This window comes from Mustela nivalis (genome assembly GCF_964662115.1).
Source record: "Mustela nivalis genome assembly, chromosome: 7".
NCBI lineage: Eukaryota > Metazoa > Chordata > Mammalia > Carnivora > Mustelidae > Mustela > Mustela nivalis.
This window is the reverse complement of record NC_139026.1, coordinates 102650675-102676994: the sequence shown is the minus strand read 5'-3', so window position 1 is coordinate 102676994 and position 26320 is coordinate 102650675. Positions and strand designations below refer to the sequence as shown.

Genomic DNA, 26320 nt, shown 5'->3' with positions numbered 1-26320 from the left:
GTTAGTGGAGGATCTAGCATGCATGGGCTTCAGGATGAGTCTGATTGCACTCTCAGCAATGTTATGAAGCACCTGGCTTCCTGGGCCCTCTGTGGCACTGGCTCGGGCCTGGCTTGTGCCCCTTCTGCAGTCATGATGGAAAAGCCCCTGGCATGGGTGGTCCACCCCCTGCTTGGCTCTGTAGGCTGGGACCCAAGGTTCCTCCCAGCTCATTGGCAGAGACCAAGTCACATGCTCATGGATGGGCCAATCCTTGGAGCCAGGGAGTGAAGCTGTGGAGATTGGCACAGGCTGTCAGGACAGGCTGTTAGGTAATGACTTTTCTAATGGCCATGGTGGCAATTTCTTCTGGGATGCATCTGTTAATAAAATGAATATTAACTTATGATAGTAAGTGGGTTCAAGGTGATGGCTTAGCACCCAGCACCTCAGTCCCAGCACCTCAGTTCTACTGTACTACCATGCAGAGACAATGCCTGAGAATGAGCAAAGTGGATGGAAACTGGTCTCGAGTGCACAAGGGAAGGATGTGTGTGTGTGTGTGTGTGTGTGTGTGTGTGTGTAGGGGGTGGTTGTTGGGGATAATCGCTCTGGCCAAGATGTAGCTCTACCTTATCTAGGTTCAAGAAGGTACAGGGAATCCGTGGCATTTCACTGTCCATGATTTTGCAGATGGAGAAAATGCCTTTTGCATGGAGTATGGCAAGGCCTGTTCCAAGTATTCTCTAGTTGGTACAGAAGTTGGGGAGACCGCACCCTCCACCTGCTAGGACAGGTGTGAGAGGCTGAGTGCTCTCAAGAAGGTGTCTGGCTTTCGCAGGGCTCACTGTGAGCCTGCACACAGGACTGATGAGGACAGTCATGGTTTTGTTCTGAGGATGGAGTAATGGAAGAATGCAGTGTCCCATGTGATCCTGGGAAGGGGACAGATCTGGAGTGAACTGTAGAGTTACTTCATGGGAGTGGAGTTGATCTCTATCCTCCACTTCATGAAATGTCTGTCCTTTATTGAGTTAAGGGTGTGGTTTCTGTGACTGTGTCCTAATGGCTGGGATTTCCGAGGACTGGGAGTTTTTGGCTTCACTGTAAGAGCTGGTTATGGTGGTCAGCAGGCTGTTGTTTATTGAGGAGTTATATGGGTGAATTCCATAGGATGAGATGTTAGATCTTACGGTTACGGATCCTCATTGAGTGCCCATCAAGGGTGCTTTTTCTGAGTCTCATATTCGATACCTTTTTATTGCTTCTGATAGCCCTCCTTGCATTTGGTGTTCCAATGAGCAGTGCATTACAATGTTGCCTGCATTCTACCCATGTGTATTTGATTTGAAAAAGGAAAATGTTGTCAGTGCTTCCACAAATTGTACACTGGAACAGCCAACTAATAAAATTTTATTGTTGACCCAAATTAGGAAGTATCCTAGTGTCTTTCTGTGATTCTTAGTTTAATGCAGGGGCAGGGGCCCTCTTTCAGTACTGGTAATGAGTACCATAGGCCTTCCTAGGGAATATTATTAGATTCTGTTGGAGACTTGGTCTTTGTTATTGTGGAAGAATCAGGAGATGACCAGTTATTTATCTCCTGTTTCATTTTCCATGAACATTTCCCCGATATCTGGTTTCACACTTCTACCATTGTAGAGTCATCCCACCTTTGGCACCAGCTCAGCCTTCTCTGCCAAGGGTATATTTGAGCCAAGACAAAAGCAAATTTGGGTGACTGGGAGACCCTGGGATCAGAATGCTGTCGGTAGGGAGTTACTGAGATCCTAAATACGAACCAGCTCTTGACACCCAGACAAATGCATTTCAGATTTAGAAAGTTTAGATAGAAATTTTGTGTTCATGACAACTGAAGAAAATGTGTCATCCCTAAACCTAACCTTAACCCCTAACTTTAAACTGAAACCTAACCTGATCTTAAAGCCCCAACTGGAACCCTGAATCCCAAACGTGAAGTTGAAACCAAAGCCTAGACTCTGAACCTGAGCCCTGGATCCAAGCCCTGAACCATGAACCCAAACCCTAAACGAAAACTCTGAGCCATGAATCCTGAACCCAAATCCCAGCATGAATTCAAACCCCAAACTTGACCTTGAAATTTATCCCAGAATCCCTGAGTCTTAAACCTTAAATCACAAACCTAAAGCCGCAAACTCCAGCTCTGTTTCCTTGCCCCTCACTCTAAATCCTCATCCTGTCCCTAAACCCAAAGCTTGATCTAGAACTCTGACTGAAACTGAACCTGAACCCAAATTCAATCCCTTCACCACACTTTGTTTATGCATTCACCACTGGTGGATATTTACAGTTTCTATGTTTTGATTCTTGTGAACACTGTTTGGGTTGGGGGCTAGGGTTAGGGTCTTGGATTGGGGTCAGGGTCAGGCTTGTGGGTCTGCGTCAGGGCCAGGGTCATGTTCGGGACTGTTGTCATTCCATATTGTTTCCGATTCATTGTTCCTTAGCTCTTTTTGGAAAAGTTGGGGGATATTGAGCTCCATGCAGCTTGAATTTCCAGAATGAAATGGCTTCAGCTGGACCCCGGGAGGGAGCAGGTGCTTTCATGGAAGGGTGAGCTCCCCTAGTCCTGCACTGCCCTCCACCACCTGCAGAGGGCGCAGGACCCCAGCTCCTTCCCTGAGCCTGGCCTGTGCATCTCCAGCTGGGACAGGAGCCTTGCCTCCTCAGGACCCGCTGTGGAGACCTCTGGAGGACATGGGGCTGCTCCCATGCTGATAGGACAAGCTGGGAAGGATGTGAGTCCACATCCACACTGACAGGACCCATTGTGGAGGACGTGGGGCTGTGTCTACATTGACAGCAGTCCAGCCCCCTCAGGACCAGCCCCTGGAGGAGAAAGTGAGGAGAAGGTGAGGAGATGCCGCCTGAGCAGGGACTAGTGAGGTGTTGCATGGTCTCAGGACCCCATGGAGGAAGGCCGTGCTGTGTAGACACTGGGGCTTCTGTGGTTTTGTGTGTGGTGACATGGCCTCCTGTGGTGCTGTGAGCAGGGCTCTGGGGTCTCCCCTTTCTGGGCTTTGTGCACACGCAGATTCGGCTCCTGGGGCTCCTGAGAGAGTCTGCAGTCAGGGAGCAGGCACCTGTCTCGCTGCTCATGATCCTCGCGCCTCGGCCCTGCAGGGTCCTTCATATATCCACACCCGCTTCACAATTGGTCTGGAGTCTTCTTATGCTTTGGTGTCAGATCTAAAAGCATTGATAAATCCAAGGTTATGAAGGTTTATCCCCTTTTGTTTCTTCTAGGGTTTATAGGTTTATAGGGTTTGCATTTAAGCCTTTAACTTATTTTGAGTTAATGTGTATATGTGGTGTGAGGTAAGGGTCCAGTTCTATTCTTCTGTACACGGATAGCCGACTGTCTAGGACCCTTTGTTGAAAAGACTATTCTGCCTCCCCAGTGTCTACCCCTGTCAAAATTCAGTGGACCATAGATGAAGGTGTTTATTTCTGGGCTCTTAGAAATGCCACTGATCTGTATGCATACTTTTAAAAAAAATTATTTTTATTTATTTATTTATTAAATTTTTTGGTGTGTGAATTTAGAATCATTTAATTAACATATATTATTTGTTTCAGGGCATATGCATACCATACATGCATATAATGTTTTATTTACTGTTGCTTTGTATTAAGATTTGAACTTTGGAAGTATGACCTTTCACCTTTGATTTTCTTTTTCAAGGTGGTTTTGGCTATTTTGTGGTCCCTTAAAATTCCATATAACTATTAGCTTGTGCATTTCTTCCCAAAGGCCTTTGTGAAATTTCTTGGGAAAATACTGAATTTCCACATTGCTTTGTGTACTGTTGCCATCTTATCATTAGTATGTCTTTTCATCACCATGCGGTATTCTCAGATTTATTTAGGTTTCCCTTACTTTCTTTCAGCAATGTTTTGTAATTTTTGGTGTATAAGACATATACCTTGATTACATCTATTTGTAAGTATTTTGTCAATGTTGATGTTCCCTAAAATGGAATTGTTTTCTTAAATTCCTTTTTGTTCTTTTTTTTTTTTTTTTTAAAGATTTTATTTATCTATTCATCTGACAGAGAGATCACAAGCAGGCAGAGAGGCAGGCAGAGAGAGAGGGAGAAGCAGCTCCCTGCCGAGCAGAGAGCCCGGTGTGAGGCTCGATCCCAGGACTCTGAGATCATGACCTGAGCCGAAGGCAGCGGCTTAACCCACTGAGCCACCCAGGTGCCCCTTAAATTCCTTTTTGGATGATTCATTGCTAGTGTATACAAATAAGAGATTTTTGTGTATTAATATTTTGTCCTATAACTGTGTGGAATTAGAAAACTGGCTGTGATAATTTTTGTTGATTCTTTAGGAAGCTCTCTGTATAAGATGCTGCCATCTCTGGTCTGTGAATAGACCTAGTTCTACTGTTTCCTTTCACATGTGGATTCCTTATTTCTTGCCTTATTGTTCTGGGTAGAACTTTCAGTGCAATACTGAGCAAGGAGTGAAAGCCAGCATGATAGACTTTTTTGTGATTTCAGAGTAGAGCTGTCAGTCCTTAAAATTGAGCACAGTGTTTGATTAGGGTTAGGGCGGGGTTTAGGGCTTAGGTTTAGGGTCTCCTGCCCCCACTGTACAGAGCCCATTCTTCTCCGGTAGCCAGCAGAGTGATCTTTTCAGAACGTAACCTTTGAGCCTCTCTGTGATCTGCTCCCCAGCTGCCTGTCCTCCCATCTTTCCTTTCCTACGGTATCCCTCTCACCCAGGGGGTGTCCCAGGTGTGTGGTCATCCCCCATGTGCCTCAGGCCTGACTCCAGGCCTTTACATTCTCTCTGCTCTCTGCCAGGAGCACTCTTCTCTCCCCCTGCTTCACGGCTGGCTTGTTCCCCTGTTGGCTAGACCTGGACTTGTCTCCCGCTGAGCTGACTTGTGTCTGCCAGCTGTGTGTGGCCTTGTCCCTTATTTAAAATGTAGTGCCCACTTTCCCTGTATGAGCCATTTACTAAGCCTCCAGGTATGGGGCAGGCACTGGGAAGTAGCCTTAGTTCTGGGTGGCTCAGTCATTAACCATCTGCCTTCAGCTCTGGTCATGATCCTGGGGTCCTGGGATTGAACCCTGCCATGTTGGGCTCCCTGCTCAGTGGGGAGCATGATCCTCCCTCTCCCACTGCTTGTGTTCCCTCTCTAGCCATCTCTCTCTCTGTCAAATAAATAAAACCTTAACAAAAATCAGTCTCAAAGGGGCTCACCACCCTTGCTAACAGTGGGGGAAGCTGCTGTCCCCACAAATAGTCCCTTCAGAGAGACAAGACTTCCAACTTCTTGGAGCCTAGGAGTTGTAGACTTGGACCTGGAAGCTTCCACTCTTGAATGCACAGCTGGGGCCTAAGCAAGTCCCCTCCTCTTCCAGTGGTCCTCTTTCCCCTTTCCTGCCCACAGCCTGGCCCTGATTCCTGATCTGGGGGAGTCCGATGGTGACCCTCCTAGGAATAGCACTGGTTGACTGATGGACCTTGTCAGCAAGAGGCCCAGTAGCATTAGAGGGAGGACCGTATGGATATGGAGACAGCTCTGTGGGGGCCAGCGACAGCCCCCATCAAAACAAAGTGGGGCAGGAGGCCGGCCATGCTGATTCTAGGCAGTATGTAGGCCATAGAAGAGAGGACTGTGCCCAGAGGTGCTCCGCTCCTAGCAGGTGGGGACAGGACCTGCAGGGGGTCAGCCAGGGAAGGGCACCCGCAGGGTTTGCCTGGGAGCTTGGCACAGGGGGAGTGTTTCTGCCTCCAAAATGCTGACTGTGTGGTTGGTTTCCTGCCTCTGAAGCCTCAGGCTGCCCTTTGATGGGGTGCTGATGGCCCCCATCTCTGGGAGCAGAAGGTAGGGAGGGCCCACAAGCCGACTTACTCAGGACAGACTGGGAGAGTGGGTGTAGCTTAAAGCAGCCCAGGGCCTGCCCCCTTATAGAAGGTGTACACGTCCATGGCCCTCAGCTCTGGAGTCCTGCAGCTAGCCTCTGACAGTGACCCTCCTCCCACCTTGTCCCTCATCCCTGTAGAGAGGTGATCTTCCTGGAGCTGTCCCTGCAGAGGGCAGAGAAGCCCGTCACAGTGGGACACAAGTTCACCTACTAGGTCATCACCGACCTGTGGGTTGCCAGGCCTGTATGTCCCCCTGGGAAGGCTGGAGGGTGGTGGTCCTCGAGGTCCCTGGCACCCCACACTGGCAGGATGTTTCCACGCAGCATGTGGCGATGGTCAGCTGCATCTGTGAGCAGCGTTTCCTCTGTGAGGTGGACGACCTGCCATGTGTGGATGTGAACATGAAGTTCTGCAACCATGTGGGCATGGAGATCCTGTCCTCCCTCTTTGGCACCCTGCACCATAGTTTCTACCGGGTGTCCCATGAAGACTTCAGCTCCAGTGCCAGACACGGTTCCAGGCCCACATCCCCAGGGACCAGGGTGATGTTTACTACATGAGGGCCTTTTTTGAGGGGATGGTGGTGGAGGTTCATTGATCTTGGCCTGTCACCCAGTGATGGGGATCGACCTGGCCAATGGGATCAAGGTTGTGTGGTGTGATGAGAGCCACTTGAACAGGTACCTGCTGGACCACAAGCCCACCAACGTGCTACACCCGGAGGACCTGTGGGACTGGTGGTGGCTGGGCTGCCCTCCCTGCCCTTCATGAAGAAGTTGGGATTCAGGTTATGCCCAAGAATCACCAGGACATCTAGGACTCACGAGGGGCTGTCCCCATCTCCATCAGGGGGTGCTGCCTTGAGCAGAGCTGTGAGAGCAGGCTCCTACTTCTGTCTCCTCTAGGGAGACCGTGGAGCCTGGCTCTGCCCACACGGGCATGTCCAGGGCCCCCAACAGCACCCGCACCCAGGAGGTAGAGGACACAAGGTCCTCTCTTTATGGTCTTTACATTTTGATAACTTCTGGGTCATTTGCAGCTTTGAATGGCTCCAGTTTTGCTGGATGATTCTGTGTCAATGCTGAGAAACCATCTTAAAAAAAAAAAAAAAAAACAATCAAGAGAAAATGTTTTCTTCCTGGTTCTAGACAGACACGGCCTGGTGGGGCTGGGAGTGATCCTGCAGTGGCCATGGATGGCTTCTGGTCAGGTCTTCCCTCCTAGTGCCTGCATGTTGCCACAGCCATGGGGCTGCACTGAGCCATCTCTCAGACCTTCAGTGCCCTGACCCCTAACTGCCAGAGGTCTGGGCTGTGGCCACCAGCTCAGCCTCCAGGAGCATGGATTCCTCTGAGTTATGTATGGTTTCTGCCTTGGTTTTATTTTTTAATTGAATTTAATTTTTAAAATTTAAATCCATTAGGGACGCCTGGGTAGCTCAGTGGGTTAAAGCCTCTGCTTTCTGCTCAGGGCATGATCCCAGGGTCCTGGGATCGAGCCCCGGGTTGGGCTCTCTGCTCTGCAGGGAGCCTGCTTCCTCCTCTCTCTCTGTCTGCCTCTCTGCCTACTGGTGATCTCCGCCTGTCAAATAAATAAATAAATAATCTTAAAAAAATTTAAATTCATTAGCCAACATATAGTACATCAGTAGATTTTAATATAGCATTCAGTGGTTCATTAGTTGCCTGTAACACCCAGTGCTCATCACAGCATGTGCCCTCCTTAATACCTGTCACCCAACTACCCCATCTTCCCACCCCCCTCCCTTCTGTCAGTGGGGCCAAGTCCCCTGGCTGAGGGTTAGGTAGCTTCCTACATGTTCCACCTGCCTCTCCCTGGCTCCCCCAGCCCTGCACAGCCCTGTGCTGCTTCCCAGCAGAGGGCAGTTTTAACCAAGGTCACGAAGATGGGATCGATTTTTCTGACATATCCCACTCCCCTCTCCGGTCCAGGGCTGCAAGAGAGGAAAGTTTTCTTCAACTCTTCTTAAGGTCCCTGGCTGGGTCTGGAAATTGACAAAGACAGATAAACAGGAGAAAAACTGGCAAAGTGTATTGATTTTTTTGCTGGGAGCCTCACAAGAATATGGAGACCAGCAGAGGGAATTGAAGCAGAGAGTTCTACGTTTTAGGCAAAGAAGCAATCAATGTGTGAAGAACTGAGAGACACAGGGGTTTGAGCTAGGACTGGTAAATGGTAAAAAAGTAACTAGAGGGGTGCTTGGGTGGTTCAGTGGGTTAAGCCTCTGCCTTCGGCTCAGGTCGTGATCTCAGGGTCCTGGGATCGAGTCCCACATTGGGCTCTCTGCTCAGCAGGGAGCCTGCTTCCCCCTCTCTCTCTGCCTCTCTGCCTACTTGTGATCTTTCTGTCAAATAAATAAATAAATCTAAAAAAAAATCATATTAAAAAAAAGTAACTAGAAAGATAAAGGTTAGTTGTTTTGTTTTTTTTTTAAAGATTTTTAAAGATTTTTTTAAAGATTTCTCTCCCCTGCCATCTGGGGAGAGAAAGTGCCACATGGGAGTATTCTGACCTGCTTCAGGGAAGGAGGGCTGACGGCTGGGGATCAGAGGGACCTTCCTGCTTCTGCTCTGAAAATTCTTTCAGTTTCTTTATTTAATTTGCCAGCATGCCATATTTGGGGCAGTGTGTCCTGACCCTCACTGGCCTGGTGCTATATTTTGTCTCCTAGTAACCAGGACATTGAATGTGCTGCTGGGGAGACCTCCCAGCCCTGGGGCAGCCCCTTGTCCAGGGAGGCATCTGCCTCAAGGGGAAACTTCCCACATGGGTACCCTGTTGCTAAGGGTGGCTGCCCCTCCTTTGGAGGACTGGGTGAGAGTGTGCAGATCTTACTTCGAGAAACTGACTTCATTTCCTGCAAATGACCCAGTAGTGGAATCATACAGGACTACTATTTTTAGTATTGGGGGGGAAACTGCATACTTTTCCCAGCATGGTTGTGCCAACCAAGGTCAATTCCGGGTGATTTTACCTATAAACCAGAGATTTTTCAAGATCCTCTCCAGCAGAGAACATGAGGAGAACATTTTCAAGGCCTTGCACAGTATACTAACCATAAGAACAAACTGGTAACTCAGAAACTATTGGAATGAAGAAGCAGTTCTCCTCCTTCCTTTTCTGGCTAGGGTGCTGGTCTGTGGCTCTATCCCGCCTGGGGCAGGTGGAAGGTTGACCTCCCAGGTTGGCTGCTCCTGAGATGGCTATTGTTTCCAGAAATTCTTCAGGGTGTGGCCGGGTTTTCTCACCTGTGCCCAGATCATGTTGGCCACCAGTGGAGCCACAGGTCCTCTAGGCATGGTCCCACCCCCATCCCCCAGTGGAGCCATCACCCTGAGGATTTAGGGGGATGGGAGCTGCCCCTAGGCAAAACCACCCGAGATTCCCACTGTCTCTACCTGACCTTCAGATGCTCCTCAGTTACTCCTGTGCCTCTGGTGTCTTCCTGGAATGCTGACTTGGCTGTTTTTGGACAGCCCATCCAGCAGTAACCTCACTTTCTGGGAGGGTGATTACTGGAATCCGCAGTGTGTCCTGCTGCCCCACCTAGATCGCTTTTTTTTTTTTTTTTTAAAGATTTTTTATTTACTTGTTTGACAGAGAGAGATCACGAGTAGGCAGAGAGACAGGCAGAGAGAGAGAGAGGAGGAAGCAGGCTCCCCACTGAGCAGAGAGCCCGATGCGGGGGCTCGATCCCAGGACCCTGAGACCATGACCTGAACCGAAGGCAGCGGCTTAACCCACTGAGCCACCCAGGTGCCCCCTAGATCGCTTTTTGAAGGCACATCATCTGGGCATCTGAGGACCCAAGACCGTGGACCTGTGGCCTGGAGGGTTTCTGAGCAGAGCTTGGGGAATGGGAGGGCTGCAAGACACAGAGGCAGGTCTCTAGAAAGCTTTCTGGGCTCCCTGGAATTCTGCCATTTTAAAAAAAGATTTTATTTATTTCTTTGACAGAGAGAGAGAGATCACAAGTAGGCAGAAAGAGCAGGCAGAGAGAGCAGGCAGACTCCCCACTGAGCAGAGAACCCAGTGTGAGGCTCTATCCCAGAACCCTGAGATCATGACCCAAGTCGAAGGCAGAGGCTTAGTCTGCTGAGCCACCCAGGCACCCCGCATTCTACCATTTTTGAATCAAAGCCCTGAGATCTTTAAAATGCCAGCAGTGTTACGTGGGCCAGAAAATCACATGTCTCTGTGCTCCCAACACCACCTAAACTATTGGCCATTTCTTGCACTTGAGCTGAGTACAAAGGATTGGAAGTAGGAGCTTGAGGGGAGGTCCTGGGCCAGACTTTGTGTTTGGGGACATAGGCCATCCAGACAAGCTTGTGCTGAGTCTCAGGAGGGGGTCTGTGTGGAAACCCCAGCTGCAGACACTGCTGTCCGCTGATGCCCCCTCATTCTGCCCCAGTTCTCCTGCTGCTAGGGAGTGCCTGCCCCCTTTTCTCTACCTGAGGGCTCTCTCCTGCACCAGCTGTGCTCCTCCCCTGCCAGTCACTCCCAGCCTGCAGCCTGGGAAGGTGTATACCCTGAACACCTCCAGCCCTGGGGACGGATCCAGTACAGGTGGGACATGGTCTCCCAGCAGGCCTGAGCACCAGGCCCCCACAGTGCTCACTCTCATCCTGGGGGCTCCCTGGGCCCAGCTCCTCCTCTGCTCAGGCACCACTCTTGGCCCAGGCTAAGACTGGGAGCAGATTGTCTGGACCTTCTGGACTCACGCTTCCATGCCTATGACATGGGCACAGGCTGGCCTCACAGACTCATCAGAGGAGACCCAGAGCAGGTAGATGCAGGCCGCTTCAATGGAGAAGCCAGGTGACCCCAGAGGGAGAACATAGGCCTTGCACAAAACATAGGGGTCATGGAGCCCAGTGTGGGATGTGGGCACCCAGCCAAGGTTCATGGGAAATCCTGGTGAGGGTGGCCCTGGTGTGGGCAGGGAAGACCACAGAAGGGTCGCAGAAAAGGCAGAAGACAAGGAAGATGAAAGAACATAGCTTTACAAGGAGGTCGATGGAAGAGTCAGAGGATCACAGGGACCCTTGGGAAAACTCGGAGGCCCTGGAGATGTTGGCTGAAATGCTGTCATTTGGTCAGAAAAGTTGTGTCACAAATCCCCAGTCGACACTGTATGACTTACTCTTTGTTGCTTCTAGGAATCAGGGTGTATGGGCCATTAGCACTCACACTGCATGAAGTCTAGGATATATTTACTTTTCATCACTTTTCAGGACTAGATTTTTCTGGAGGAAGTGCTAAGCATGGGCGTCTCCATTCTTTGTGCAACTGTCCTCTGTTCTCAGGAGATTTCTGGTGCTCATCACCACTGCTAGTCCTGAGGGCTGCCCCCTGTCTCCTCCCACAGTAGACAGGACCATGTGGGTTGGGGGAGTGCTCACTGAGGAAGCCCGAGTGCTCAGTACGGAGCAGGGACCCTAGATCTGCTGAATGAAGGAGGGTATGAGGGAGGGAATGTGAGGAGGCAGGGAGGGAGGGAGGGAGAAAGGGAGGAGAGAGAAGGGAGATGGCAGAGTGGGTGTGGGGGAGGTGGGATGGGAGGGAGGCAGGAGGTTGGGAGGGAGGGAGAGGGAAAGAGAGGAAGAAGGATGGGAGGGAGAGAGGAGAAGGAAGGAGGAAGGATGAGAGGGAGGGAGTGGGGGGAAGGAGGGAGGAGGGAGGGGAGGGAGGCGGGGAGGGTGATGCAGTGGGGGAGGGGAGGGAGGGGTGGAGGGGAAGGGGAGACGGGGTAATGAATGAAATGGTGAATAAATGAGGTAGGAAAGCAGGGAGTGAAAGAGCAGAAGTCCGTCCATACATCAGGAGCCATTATTTGGGGTGAGGTCCGAGGGCATCACAGCCTGGGCCCTGGATGGTGGCTCAGGGCACATCCCTCTGTCCTCCCAGTGCTGACCTTCCTTCTCCTTGGCCCTGCTGTCACCCTGGCTCCTCTCCACCTTCTCAAACAATTCTGAATGTTCCCAGGAGCAGGGGGGCAGGAGGTGGGGGGTGTCTCAGGAGGGGCTTCCCAGACCCTGTGCCCCGATGACCCTGGGACAGTAGCTACAGGACATTCTCTCATGAGGACTGGGACCGTGGATCCCATCCATCTCCTTGAGCGCTAGCACTGTTCCATTCCCTGCTCTCTCCACCACCGCTGTGCTGAACACGCCGGACAATACATCTGTGAAAAATCATGCCAGAGTTTCTGGGGCTGAGGCCGAGCACTGCTAGGTGATGGGTGCACCTGCGGCCTGGGATAGGTGCTGCTCTCTGTTCTCCCAGATGGGGGTGCCCGTCATCCTTCTCTCCAGGGCACCTGCATTGGACCTCTGATTTTTCACATTCTCCCCAGGGTGCCGGTCCCCAGATCAGACACCTGCCGCTCTGAGGGTGACCAGCGCTGCCTTCATAGAGTTTCTTTTGCAAGAGCCCTTTCCTGAGAGCTCCCACATCTCTGACACATATTCCCCACGTGCCTGTCCTCCCCCCTGGACTCTCATGCATTTGGTCTCTGTCCCTGTGGAACCCCGTGACTTGAAGCCTGATTTGGAGCAGAATCAGGTGGAACTTTTCTCTGGCCTTGGGTTCTGAGCGATGTGTTTGCCGTCTCTGGTGTGTCTACCAGCTTTCTGCATTTCCCTGGTTTCTGTGAGGGCCACAGGAGGAACCAGCCTTGTCCTGTCTGGGGTCAGGCTGTGGTGTCCCAGCAGGAACAGGGGTCTTGACCCCAAGATTGTGCTCATAATGCCTAATGGGGCCTCTATGATTACATCTCATCTGTAATCCATCGGGCATCTCAATATCAAATAAAGGAAATTGTAAACATAAACACAGAAAAAAACGAGTCCCCTTTGAAAATAGGTGGGCAGACACAAAGGCACATATTGTGTGATTCCACATACAGAAACATCCAGAATAGGTAAAGGAACAGAGAGAAAAAGCAGGTTAGGGGTTGCAAAAGGCTGGGCTGGAGGAGAAATGGCTTTGGGTTCAGGGTCTCCTTTGGGGAAGGAGATGTCCTGCAGTGATGTTCTGTGGTGCAGTGGTACAGTGTTGGGAATATACTTAATGCTCGTGATGTGTTCAAGTGAAAACAAGTAATTTTACTTAAAACAAATAATAAACAGTATGCAGACCATGGAAAGATAAAATAATATGTACCAGAGAGAATATACAGGTAGGGGACGAGACATTCCTGCAGGCCGTCAGGGTTGGGGGATAGAATGAGGGATAATCATAGGAGGAGTAGGGCTGTGGGCTCTAGGTGTGGCTCTGGGAACTCCGCAGGAGTAGGGGCAGGGATAGGAGCCAGACAGTTGCAAGAGCCGGAGCACAGACTGGGGCAGGGGAAGGGGGAGCAGCTCTGGCAGGGGCAGGGGCAGGAACAGGAGCAGGAACTAGAGCAGGAGCAGGGGCTGAGGCAGGGGCAGCCTGGTCACCTGCTGGCTCCTGGTCTCCTGCTGAAGTCTCACCAGGCACCATCCCCCCATCTGAAGCTGTGGATGAAGTTGGGGCCGGCTCTGGCTCTTCAGAGCTAGACCCAGGTATCCAGGCTCCCACATTCCAGAGACAGCCCCCTGCCCAGCTCATTTCATTGGAGATCATGGAACAAAGAACATGTTTGCATGCCTTTGCAGAGATAGAGCTCAGCCCAGGGCCTCCCAGAGTAGCTACAGCCAGGACAGAACCCTCACCAGGACATCTCCCCAACTGCAATCCACCCAGTGGGTGCTCTGAGCCCAGTCCTTGCTCCTGGCTCCACACCAGCCTCTGGGGTCTCCTGCCTGTGAAGCCTAGCACTGTCCCATCCCCAGATGCCCACATACAACCAGCCCCCGCCTTCTCACGCTTGGACTCAGCCTCCGTGTGCTGGACCACAGTCTGGTGTGGTACCAGCAGGGACAGAGGCCTGAGCAGTGTCAGAGGCCTTCCCTGTCAGTCCCCAGTCCCTACTCCTGGAGAGCCCCCTACGGTCACTCCCTGTTTCAGGGGGATGGAGCTGGTGTCCATCACCCTCCTCCCTGTTTCATCATCCCTGGTGTTCTGCAAAGACAGGGACTGGTAGCTGTCCTGGATGCATCACAGCCCTGCCTGGCCACCCTCACTGTCCTCCTGCCCAGTCCCCCTGCTGCTCCCAGATCAGACACGGACCTGTGCATGCACAGCCCTACACCTGGGCCAGGGGCCCATAGCTGCAGGACACATGATAAACCCCAGGGAGAAGCTCACAGCCCCCCACACCCCATCCACCCAGCCAGCCTTGACCTGGGGTGTGAACATGACCTGCCCACTGGGCATCTGACCCCTGCTCTTGAATGGAGTGGGCACACCCCATGTGAGCCTTCTTTATAAACACAAAGACACACACACACATGCAGGCATGGGGAGGGGACTGGGGGCTGCACAGGTTGGATCAGAGCATATGGGGCTGGGGGCTGGCCCTGGGCCTCATGCTGTTACCTTTCTGTACTTCCAGCCAAATGATCAGAGATGTCGGGGAGCCCTGATATGACCTCCCTAGGGAAGGAAAGTGTTTGCAGGGTGTGCTTTCCTCAGCTTGCAGCCTCCGGACTTTGGGATGCAACATGTGAACATGTTCTTCTTTTGAGGATCTCCAAAGAAATGAGCTGGGCAGGGGGCTGTCTCTGGAATGTGGGTGCCTGGTTACCTGGGTTCCAAATTCTGTTAGGCTCTGTTGTCAGGGAAGTGAGGTCACCACTTTCTGGGGACCTCTTACCCGACTTCCTCCTCACACCAGAGCCCCCTGAGGGCCCCCTCTCTCAGCTGCTCAATGCTCCCCCTCTGCCCCATGCCCCATCCATACAGTGACACCCACACAGCTTCCCCACAGCCCCTGTGAGGTCTGGGCGTGGACAGTGTCCCTACTGTGAGGACCCAGAGCTGGGTTCTGACCAGGCTCCTGCTCATGCCTGGGACTGTGCCCCTGGACAGACCCTGTGCCTCTCAGGGCCTCCCCAGGCTCCCCATCTGCACAGTGGGGTCTTCTGGCTTCTACTTCTAGGGACACCATTAGGGATAGGATCTCTACATACGTTCCTACTATCACAGGAGGCCGAGACATGCACGTGACGATGCAAGGATGAGTGGGGGGCTTGTGGGGGCATAGAACACGGCTCAGGGGGTGCTGGGACTGCTCTGGGGTCCAGGCAAAGCCATCCTCCTCCTGCCTGTCTCCCAGCCCCTGTGGGAAGGTTGCAGTGAACTGATTCCGACCTTGTCCTCTCGCAACACAGATGTCCAGGGGCTCCCATTAGGTTTAGGCCCAGTCCCAGGGCCTCGTCTGTGCCCATGTGCTGGGCAGTCCCCACAGTGGTTCCTGGCATTCCCGAATCCTGGTCACACATCCCTGTGGAATTCTCTCCCCTGCAGGGTGGATGGCTTGTGTGACTGCGCTCTAAGGAATAGAATGGAGCAAAATGATGGGATGTTGTTTCCAACCCGATTGAAGAAAGTCTGTGACTTCTTCTGGTTCTTTCTCTTGTGTTCATTCTCTATCTCTGTCTTCTCTGTGTCTCTCCCAGGAGCAGGACCTGGGGGCTCTGGGGGTGATGTGAGAAACTTCAGAAGCCTACCTTCTCCCCATTTCCCCCTCCTTTCCTGATGCTTGGTTCCTTCCTAAGGCCTCCTCACCCAGACCAGAGCACTGACTCGCGGACCCTGGGGCTGCAACAAGGAGGGTCCTGACCTTGGTCCCTAGACCAGAGGTCCAGTGCTCTGCCACGTTCTGTAAACCCAGGTCATCAGGCCCCCAAACCTCCAGGCTGTCCTCTGCTCAGAAGGACCTCAAGGGAGTACAAAACATTTTCCTAGGACTGGGAGCACAGTGGGTCAGGGATGAAGATCCAAGGCCAACAGACTTATCCACAAGCCTGTAGGACTCTAGGGACACCCTATCACTATGGCCCAATTGACATAAGAGTAAGCTGAGGCCTTTTGTGCCATCTGGACTTGGGGGGGTATCTATTCCTACTTCCAGTAGCTCAGGATGGTGATGGACCCCAGACCCCAGACCCTGTCCTCTCCCAGTACCCTGGTAACTCTCCTGGGCAACTCGGGGACCCCATGACTATCAGCCTGGCCTGTCTCCCATCCCCATGCTATGGATCTTGCCAGGGTTCTTGCCAGAGGTCCTGAAAACCCTGCTCCATGGCCCAGCTGTCTTTGACCTCCTTCTTCTTTACCCCTTGTCATTCACCTCGCTCTCAGGGTGTCTGCCCCTTCTGACCATGAGCGAGGCAGTCAGAGTGGTGTGTGTGTGTGTGAGTGTTTGTGTGTGTGTGTGCAGGCACACATGCCTCTACTTCTCTGGGGATGTCCAAGGTCGTGTCCCCACATGGGATGGAGTGGGTCACTATCCCTGAGGATCTGAGGGTCTCTCACCCCCAAAGTGAACCTCATGGGAGGGTTGGGGCTGGCCTGGGACTGGAGATCAGCCTGCTTCCTGGACTCTGTGCCCCTCATTTGTCCTGGGTGAGTCCCTGCCTCTCTTGACCCTAGGTTCCCAACTGTCCCTGAGGGTTGGATATGGAAATGTTTTAACTTGGCCGCTCCTTCAGGGGTAGGTGGAGGACATGTGCACCAGGCACACAGGCCTCCATTCTGAGAGGGCCCGGTGTGCATAGGGGACACAGAGCTGGGTTCAGACCAGGCTCCTGCTAATGTCCAGGACTGTCACCTGCACATAGCACCTGTACCATGACCCAGTCCCATGCGGACGTGCATGACACCCATGGCTCCGCACCTGACTCCTCCCCTGTGTTATCCTCACCACTGCAAAGAGCTCTGTGGCCTCAAAGTCTGGTTAGCCCCAGAACCATTCCCATCCTGGGCAGCAAGCCTCAGGGTGCAAAGTCAGATGGGTTGGACATCTGGGGACACAAGGTCACTGAATACCCCGCCCCCCCAAGCTGACCAGGAATGTAGACTGCCTCCCAGGATCCAGCTAAGTGCAGAGCTGGTCCAGAGAACGTGGAGGCAGCAGTGGAGGCCGACTCAGGGCAGGAGGAAGAGCAGCCCCCTCCACTCCCCTTCTCTTCTCCTCCTTCTTCCTTGTCTTCCTGGTAGGACTCTGGGACAGAGGTCCAGCTTGTCCCTGGCTGTAACCCTGGTGGGAGTCAGAGGTGTGGGAAGGAGGCCAGGGAGGAGGGGCTGCCCAGCAGGATGCCCGAATGTGAGGGTGTTGTTACTGTAATGAGGGACCCCATGGGCATTCAGAGATTTTAGTCCTTTTTAGACATGAGCACTGGCCCCAGTACTAAGTCCCTGCCCCATCCTTCACCCTCCACGAGGCCCCGCATCTCCCCAGCCCAGTACTTGTCTGAAGCCAGTCCTCCCTCCAGCCCGAGGAAATCCAGCTTCTCCAGGGGCTGCAAACTCATTACAAGCTGGAGCCGAGTCAGCCGTATGGGGCCTGGTTCTGGGCCCTGGAGCCCCACAGTGAGGAGAGGTGATGCAGCGCAGAAGCTGGGAGAGGGCAGAGTGGACTCTCCCCAGAGGCCATGGCTCCCTGGTCAGCACAGATCCTGTTGTGTGCCAGCCCATAGGCAGGGTCTGGGAGGGAGACAGAGTGTGGCTCTTTCTAGCTCAGACCTGTCACTCTGTCCTGTAGCTATAGCCTGTCCCACCCTGTCCTGTAGCTATAGCCTGTCCCACCCGCTGCACTCCCCCTCCTAATCAGCCAGCAACACCCTCAGGGCCAAGAAGCACAGTCCATCATCTAGCTCAGGGCCAGCGTGTGGCTGGGCAGGCAGGGGAGGGCTCACTCTGGGTTCACAGAGTCCCTGGCTGGGCTAACAGGGGCTCAGGAGGGCTGGCCTACCGGCCCCTCTGCTGACTGGTCCTGTGACTGGAGCCGCTTGCCTCCCCTCTCTGGGCCTCACTCTCCACCTGTGTGCAATGTGGTGATGCTGAGTGATCTCTCCCATGGCAGGAGCAAGCGGGGTGCTGGTGACTGACCTAAGCTGGGCACAGAGCCTGGACTGCAGAGTGCAGTGGAGGGATGATGAACAGTGTCAGCAGTGAGCACCCCTTCCCCCAAAAGCAATCCATCCCTTCCATGAAGTTGCCAGGCCCCTGGGAAACCACACTCCTGACACCAAGTGTTTTATCTCGACAGAGTCCCAATACTTCATTTTTGCTTTTGTTTCCCTTGCCTTTGGTGATGTATCTAGGAAGAAGTTGCTGTGGCTGATGTTGAAGAGGTGTTCTCCTCTAGGATTTTGATGGATTCCTGTCTCACGTTGAGGTCTCCATCCATTTTGAGTTTATCTTTGTGTGTGATGTAAGAGAATGGTTGAGTTTCAATCATCTGCATGTGGCTGTCCAATTTTCCCAGCACCATTAATTGGAGAGACTGTCCATTTTTTCCATGGGATATTCATTTGTGCTTTGTCAAAGATGCAAAGGCCATAGAGCTGAGGGTCAATTTTTGGGGTCTTTATTCTGTTCCATTGATCTGTGTGTCTGTTTTTTGTTTTTTGTTTTTTAAAGATTTTATTTATTTATTTGACAGAGATCACAAATAGGCAGAGAGACTGGCAGAGAGAGGGGGGAAGCAGGCTCCCCTCTGAGCAGAGACCCTGATGCAGGGCCCAGTCCCAGGACCCTGAGATCATGACCAGAGCTTAAGGCAGAGGCTTAACCCACTGAGCTACCCAGGCGTTCCCTGTGTCTGTTTTGTGTGAATGCCATGCTGTCACAGCTTTGGAATATAGCTTGAGGTCAGGCATTGTGATGCCCCCAGCTATGGTTTTCTTTTACAACATTTCCCTGGCTGTGTGGGGTCTTTTCTGGTTCCATACAAGTTTTAGGATTGTTTGTTCCAGCTCGATGAAGAATGCCAATGTATTTTAATAGGGCTGGTGTTGAAAGTGTAAATTGCTCTGGGCAGCATAGACATTTAAACCATGTTTATTCTTCTGATCCATGAGCACAGAATGGTTTTCCATCTTTTTGTGTCTTCCTCCATTTCTTTCATTGATTTTACACTATGAAAAAAGTAGTCTAGAAACGACTATTCTGTAGTTTCTTTTTTTTTTCTTAAAGATTTTATTTATTTATTTGACAGAGAGAGATCACAAGTAGACAGAGAGGCAGGCAGAGAGAGAGAGAGAGGGAAGCAGGCTCCCCGCTGAGCAGAGAGCCTGATGCGGGACTCGATCCCAGGACCCTGAGATCATGACCTGAGCAGAAGGCAGTGGCCCAACCCACTGAGCCACCCAGGTGCCCCTATTCTGTAGTTTCTTTCTTTCTTTCTTTTTTTTTTTTAAAGATTTTATTTATTTATTTGACAGAGAGACATCACAAGTAGGCAGAGAGGCAGGCAGAGAGAGAGAGAGAGAGAGAGAGGAGGAAGCAGGCTCCCTGCTGAGCAGAGAGCCTGATGCGGGACTCGATACCAGGACCCTGAGATCATGACCTGAGCTGAAGGCAGCGGCTTAACCCACTGAACCACCCAGGCGCCCTATTCTGTAGTTTCTAAAGTATATGTCCTTTGCCTCTTTGGTTCAGTTTATTCCCATGTATCTTACAGTTTTTGGTGCTGCTATAAATGGAAGTGATTCCCTAATTTCTCTTTCTACAAATTACACTGTTAGTATATAGAAAAGGAACAGATTTCTATGCATTGATTTTGCATCCTGCCACATGACTGAATTGCTGTATGAGTTCTAGTAATTTGGGAGTGGAGTCTTTTGGGTTTTACTCATAAAGTATCAAGTCATCTGTGAAGAGAGAGTTTGACATCTTTGAATTTGATTTTTCTATGTACACCCTCATAAGATCTGTGAATTTGAATGCGTTTTATTTCTTTCCATAGTCTGATTACTGAGGCTAGGACTTCTAGAACTATGTTGAACCATAATGGTGAGAATGGGCATCTCTGTTATGTTCCTGGTCTTAAGGAAAAGGCCCCAGCTTTTCCCCATTGAAAATGGTATTCGCTGTGGGCTTTTTTTTTTTTTAAGATTTTTTATTTTATTTATTTGTCATAGAGAGAGAAGCGAGAGCAAGCACAGGCAGACAGAGTGGCAGGCAGAGGCAGAGGGAGAAGCAGGTTCCCTGCCAAGCAAGGAGCCCGATGTGGGACTCGATCCCAGGACGCTGGGATCATGACCTGAGCCGAAGGCAGCTGCTTAACCAACTGAGCCACCCAGGCGTCCCCGCTGTGGGCTTTTAATAGATGGTTTTTATGAAACTCTATCCTTACACTCAGAAGAGTTTTAATCAAGAAAGGGTGCTGTATTTTGTCAAATGCTTTTCCTGAATTAATTGAGAGGATCCTATGGTTCTTGTCTTTTCTTTGATTAATGTGCTTTATCACATGGATTGATTTGTAAATGCTGATCCACACACTTGCATCCCAGGAATAAGTTCCAGCTGGTCATGATGGATAATCTTTTTAACATACTGTTGGATTCTGTTGGCTGGGATCTTGTTGAGTATTTTGGCAATCATGTTCATCAGGGATATTTCTCTGTAATTCTCCTTTTTGGTGGGGTCTTTGCCTGGTTTGGGGATCAAGGTAATGCTGGCCTCATAGAACGAGTTTGGAAATTTTCCCTCTGTTTCTATTTTTTGAACCAGCTTCAGAAGAATAGGCATTATTTCTCTTTGAATGACAGCTTTGATGGAGAAGGGATCCTTGGCTGCATGTTCTTCTCATTTAGTATCCTGAATATGACTTGCCGGCCCTTTCTGGCTTGCCCAGTCTCTGCAGACAGGCTTGACATTATTCTGATGTTCCTTCCTCCATCCATAAGAAATCTCTTCTCCTGGGCTTCTTTCTTGGTTCTAAGATTTGCAAGTTTTCCATTTTTAATTCTGATAGTGTATTTTTGGACTATTTTATATTTTCTATGTACTCCCTCATATGATCTATGAATAGTCACAATTATCCCCTCATTTTTTATTCTTTTTGTTTCTCTCGCCTTATAACACTTGGTAGATTCTCCAATGCGGTGTTGACTAGAGTAGCATTGTTTGAAGACTTTAATATACCTTTCTCAATATCTGAAAGAAAAAGCAGATGAAACATTGGTAACAAATGTGACCTAATTTGCATATATGGAACATTACACGTTAAGTACAGAATATATTATTTTCAAGTGGTCCTAAGATATTTCTCCAAGTAGGTGAAATGTTAGGCCATGAAGCAAGTCTACATATCTTAAAGCCTGAAATGAACTAGATTATATTCTTAGGCCACAGGAGAATTGAGCCATACGCATAATGAAAAGAAAACCTCCATGTTTAAAAATTAAATGTTAACTTTGCTACATATTTTAAGGGCCAGAGAGGGAATCACAAGGGAAATTCTCTACCTTTCCTACATTGGAGCTCACAGACAATGGCACTCTGTGAAAAGCAGTATGATTAGCTAGACAGGAGTTGAGTCTTAAGTCAGAGTTTTGTCTATCCCAGCCACACCTGGCAGCCTTGGCCTGTGGTCCCTGCACAGCTGCCCTTTCTGGTATCTCTGAGCTAAGAGGGACAAGAGGGCCTTATGGAAATGGGAAGTTCCCCACTCCTAGTGATGATGGTGCTATTGTATTGTCCTCACCAGTCCAGTCCAACAGATGCTTTCTGAGTGAAATAACAGGTTCTTGACCTTCCTTAAGACTTGAAAATCATCTTGTGAGTCACCTCTTAGAAATTTGGATTCAACATGTGTTCTTTCTTCTGGAAAAGCAATAATAATCATGGCTTCCTGAGCACCTCCTCTTGAGAACCATCTCTCCGGCTCTTTGTGGAATTCTCCCTCTTAAACTTCCAGACTATGATGTAGATATTATTAGTCACATTTTCTAGATGGCTAGATAGGGGCTCAGAGATGATTCAAGTCACAGAAAATTTGAGTGTCAGAAACCTAAGTGGGATCCCCAAACTTGACTCCAAATCCCTTGTTAGTCCATACATGGCACTATTTTCCTCTTATCTCTGGTCTTCTTGATCTGGAAACATCTCAAGTCTCAGAATTTTCTTGTTGTGTGGTCAACTGGAAGGAATTCAGCTGGCCTTTTTACCTCTGCCCATCATGATTGTGAAGCGTAGAGGGCCTCTGAGTAAGATATGCAAAGATCCCTAGGAATAGAGACATTATAATATTTTTCTGATATTAAAGTTACAGAAAGAACTATCTTTTAAAAATTGATTCAGGTTCTGGTATGTTCAGAGTGTGATGCAAGACAGGTCTGAAATAGTATTTAAAAATACTCAGTTCAGCCTCTTCTACAAAGTGAGACAATGCTTTTAAACATTACTAAACTGTTCCCTTACCCATGATTACTTACTTCCCAACCATTGTAGTGTTTATATGGTATAACTATGACTTACATTAGCCAAAATCTGCAGGGTAAGAACTAATACTGTGTGTCCAAGCTTTAGGGGGACTTCATGTTTCAATTAGTGTTGTGACAGTGAGCTACTCTCTTTTATTCTGTAGTCCAAGGAAATGGTGCCAGACATCTCTAAGATGTTGGGAGGGTCTCAAATTCTGACCTGAGCTGAAGGGCAGAGGCCTTAACCCACTGAACCATCAAGGTGCCCCATCATTTTGATTTCTTAGTGGGATTGTTAAAGGTGAATTTTTCTCAAGTTCCTCTTTTTAGTAGTAATGAGAATGATAATGGAAATATTTCTTTTACCATCCATGGGCCCAGATCCTGGGCTCCCAGGAAAGCCATCCTTTAACATTTTACCAAGCTCAAAATGACTGGACAAAACCTCAGAACATGGGCCCTATCTCTGCTCCAAGCACATGTTGTATATCTCCTTTGAGAAGAAAAAGAGAGCCTCCCAAATACCATTGCAAACATAAAGATTAAAAAACAAAACAAACAAACAAAACCCCTTTCCTGATCGCATAAGATTAAAGTCATACTGGGGCGCCTGGGTGGCTCAGTGGGTTAAGCCGCTGCCTTCGGCTCAGGTCATGATCTCAGAGTCCTGGGATCGAGTCCCACATTGGGCTCTCTGCTCAGCAGGGTGCCTGCTTCCTCCTCTCTCTCTGCCTGCCTCTCTGCCTACTTGTGATCTCTCTCTGTCAAATAAATAAATAAAATCTTTAAAAAAAAAAAAGATTAAAGTCATACTGACTTGCACATACTGAAAACATATGAAAAAGTCTGTAACTTTCGGAATTGTTCTTCCTCATGATGACGCGTAACTGTATGTAAAACAAAACAGAAGGAATATAGAAACCTGCCCCAAATGTTCCTCCCCCGAAGCACTCCCTTTCTTGTGAAGATTGTGTCTCCCAGGCTGCTGACCTGACTTGGGTTTGAATAAAACCCTCTTCTTTTCTCTCTAAAATGTTTAAAAGGGTTTGTTTCTTTAGTGTTGACAATAACAATATGTTTTCTTTTTAGGTGAAAAATCGATGTTCCTGGTTCACCACTCCAGCAGCACAGAAGGGCGGTGGTTCTGGTTCATCCTGGAGCTTCCCTGCAGAGCTAAGCATGTGAATATATATTCCAGCACAAATGGGCTCATCCTAGAAGGATTTTTGGAGGGTCTGAGAAGCACTATCCACTTCATGGGTGAGACCAGAAGGTGAAGCTCCTTCCGCTTAGAGCATTACTTTTTGGGTCTTAAAATTGCCTTGGAAATGTGGGCAACCACTGCATTTCCTCCCTCCCCTCCCCCAAGATTTTATTTATTATTTGACAGAGGGAGGCATACAGAGAGGGAACACAAGCGGGGAGGGAGTGGGGGAGAGGGAGAAGCAGGCTTCCTGCTGAGCAGGGAGCCAGATGCAGGGCTAGATACGCGACTTACATTGGGTGCAATGTCACTTACGTGTCAGAACAGGAGGTAAGACTTCTTTTTAACCAAAATCTCCTGGACTTTTGTCTTTTTTCTAGTTGAGCCATGAAGTCAAACTGAAGTATCTGTCCGCATTCTGCATTTGGTGTGAGAGTTACTTAGTTTCCCTGCAGGTAGAACATCCCAGGGAATCCCATTTTCTCTTTCATTTCCTGCTTACAAAATGTAATCTGAACACCTGTTTCCTAGGAAATCACTTGTCTAAGAGAAGGAAGATGAGATTTGCTCTTTGTGTGGTTTTAACATATAATTTGGTCCTTCATCTAACAGTGCTTATTCACTTGGGCGAATGGCCAGCATCTAGATTTAGGAGGCTTTTTGCAGCCAGATAGAGACATGGATGATGTCTTGTCATTTGTCAAAGGTGATGTTTCATAGCTGATCAGTGTTTTCATCACAAGATTCCAATTAAGGTAGAGAGAAAATTCAAAATGATTCAAAGTAGGCCTTTACTGTTTAAAAGTGAAGTTTGGCTTTCTAGTTTGACTCAGTGTACCATCTAGATATTTTGACGTGCCGTACTTTCGCTGTAGTTTCTTTGGTGGTGGAGTCAGAAGGAGAGTCTGTGAATTCTCCTGGATAGAGGCACGCTGCTGGCGTCAAGGGGCTTGGCGGACTCCAGGGCCCCTGGGGTGACTTCTGAAACAGCTTGCCGCTGGGTGAGTGAGCTTATCCCACAGAATTTGTTTCTCCTCGTGAAATTGCTGGAAGGTAACGTCTGTGGAAAGGCTTTTACACAGAAACTTTCGGGCTAATGAAGAGCAACTAACAATGAGATGATTTGGGCTGTATTATTCTCTAAATAATAATTTCATAACCCCTGTCATAGGCTGATGTATTTACTGCACAAGGAGTCCTCAGAAGGCTGCAGTGAAAGACTCAGATCTCCAAACATGTTCATGTTCCATTGATACGTGACTTACTGTTTGCCCAGGTAGGAAAGTGAGTTGAGAGAAATACGACACATTTATGAAAGCCTTAAGCCAGTGTCATTGTGACAAGAGGGGGGATTCCTGGAGTATTGCAGCAGACAGGGGGGTTCCAGGTCTGGGGAGAGCTGCCAGGGGTCCCGGAAGAGAGCGGAGTGCGTTCTGCAGGAGGGTGTGGGCAGGGCCGGCTCCAGGGGTGGCTGTGTGTCCCCCGTGTGATAGTTGTGACAGGTCAGGGCTGTGAGCAGGGTCCCGGCTGAGGACAGGGGAGGCCCAGGTGGAGAGCTGGCAGGGCATGTCCTTGTGTGCCACCGGCCTCAGCCAGCACACACGAGCTCTTCGTCTGTCTCTGTCCCTCCAGTTCAGATGCTCCACAATTGCCAGGCCGAGACGTTGGGTTGGAGACGTTTCTTTCTCTGAGTGTGTGGAGTTTCACAACCTTGATGATGAAATGATGGGGCATCAGAACATCTGTTCCTCTGGTATTTTCTGCTTTCCTCTAAGTCCCCGCAGTGACTCGTACCTGCTGGTGGAAGGGGCGATCTGTGCATTTTTATTTCCTGTTTAATTAATTACTGGGAAACAAATCTGAAATACTAAAGGAATTCTTGTGGGAGTTCATGTTTTTCTCTTCCGTGAAACACAGTTCAATGTTAGAAAATGTCTTTTAAAGTAAAACACGGCGGGGGGTGGTCTAACAGGGTGCAATTGCCTTTGTGAGGAGGACACATGGAAGAGGACTGTTGGGTAGCTCAGGGAGGGGCTCATTGTGCTCCCAGAGAACATCTATCCTACCCTGGGCAGGGGTGAGGGTTGCTGCTCTCTTGGTGGCCCATCCTGGACCCTGAAACCTGACCCAGTGAGTCCCTTATGACTTGAACTGGGGAACTGATGAAGAAAACAGAATGAACCCTGGGGCGCCTGCATCTTTGCACTCGGACAACTCCATGGAGCAAAGGAACTCAACAGCCAGGAGGCCTGTCAGGATCCCTGAGGGTGTGGCCTTTGCTTCCTGGGAAGAGGTTGTGTTTTTATCCTTATCTGAACCAGAGCTGTGTTGTCTGGTTATGGAGACCCAGACCTTTACATGACCACATCATTATTATTTTTGTTATTTTAAGAAAGCAACATAAACACTGAATTTGAGATCCAAATAGCAAAAGGAAAAACACAAGGTCAACTATATATATGAGGACTGAACTTGTGGTGCCTCTCATTAGTATGGGTGATGTCAGGATGCCTGTATGAGAAAGAACACGGAATTCTATTTCGATAGAAGTGTGCTGTGCCCATATAGTGTCTGATTCTATCCTTTTCCTTACTTCTCTGAAGGGAAAATAGAGTGGTGACTGGTGCTTGCTTTCTGACTTGAAGGAATGGGAGACAAGAGACTTTATTTTTTTATTTTTTTTTCTCAAGATTTTATTTATTATTTTTTTAACAGGCAGAGATCACAAGTAGGCAGAGAGGCAGGCAGAGAGAGAGAGGAGGAAGCAGGCTCCCTGCTGAGCAGAGAGCCTGATGTGGGGCTTGATCCCAGGACCCTAGGATCATGACCTGAGCCAAGAGCAGAGACCTTAACCCACTGAGCCACCCAGAGCAGTGTTCATGCT

At 49.7% G+C, this 26320-nt stretch overlaps 1 long non-coding RNA gene across 2 annotated transcripts in view; it reads left to right on the top strand.

Annotated features, from left to right (window-relative positions):
* Positions 1 to 23789, top strand: part of LOC309870410 — a 56704-nt gene extending 32915 nt beyond the window's left edge. For both annotated transcript variants that reach the window (XR_014314562.1, XR_014314563.1), the window contains one exon: positions 23322 to 23789. This is a non-coding gene — a long non-coding RNA (uncharacterized lncRNA). The remainder of the gene's footprint in view (positions 1 to 23321) is intronic.
* Positions 23790 to 26320: the final 2531 nt, after the last annotated feature.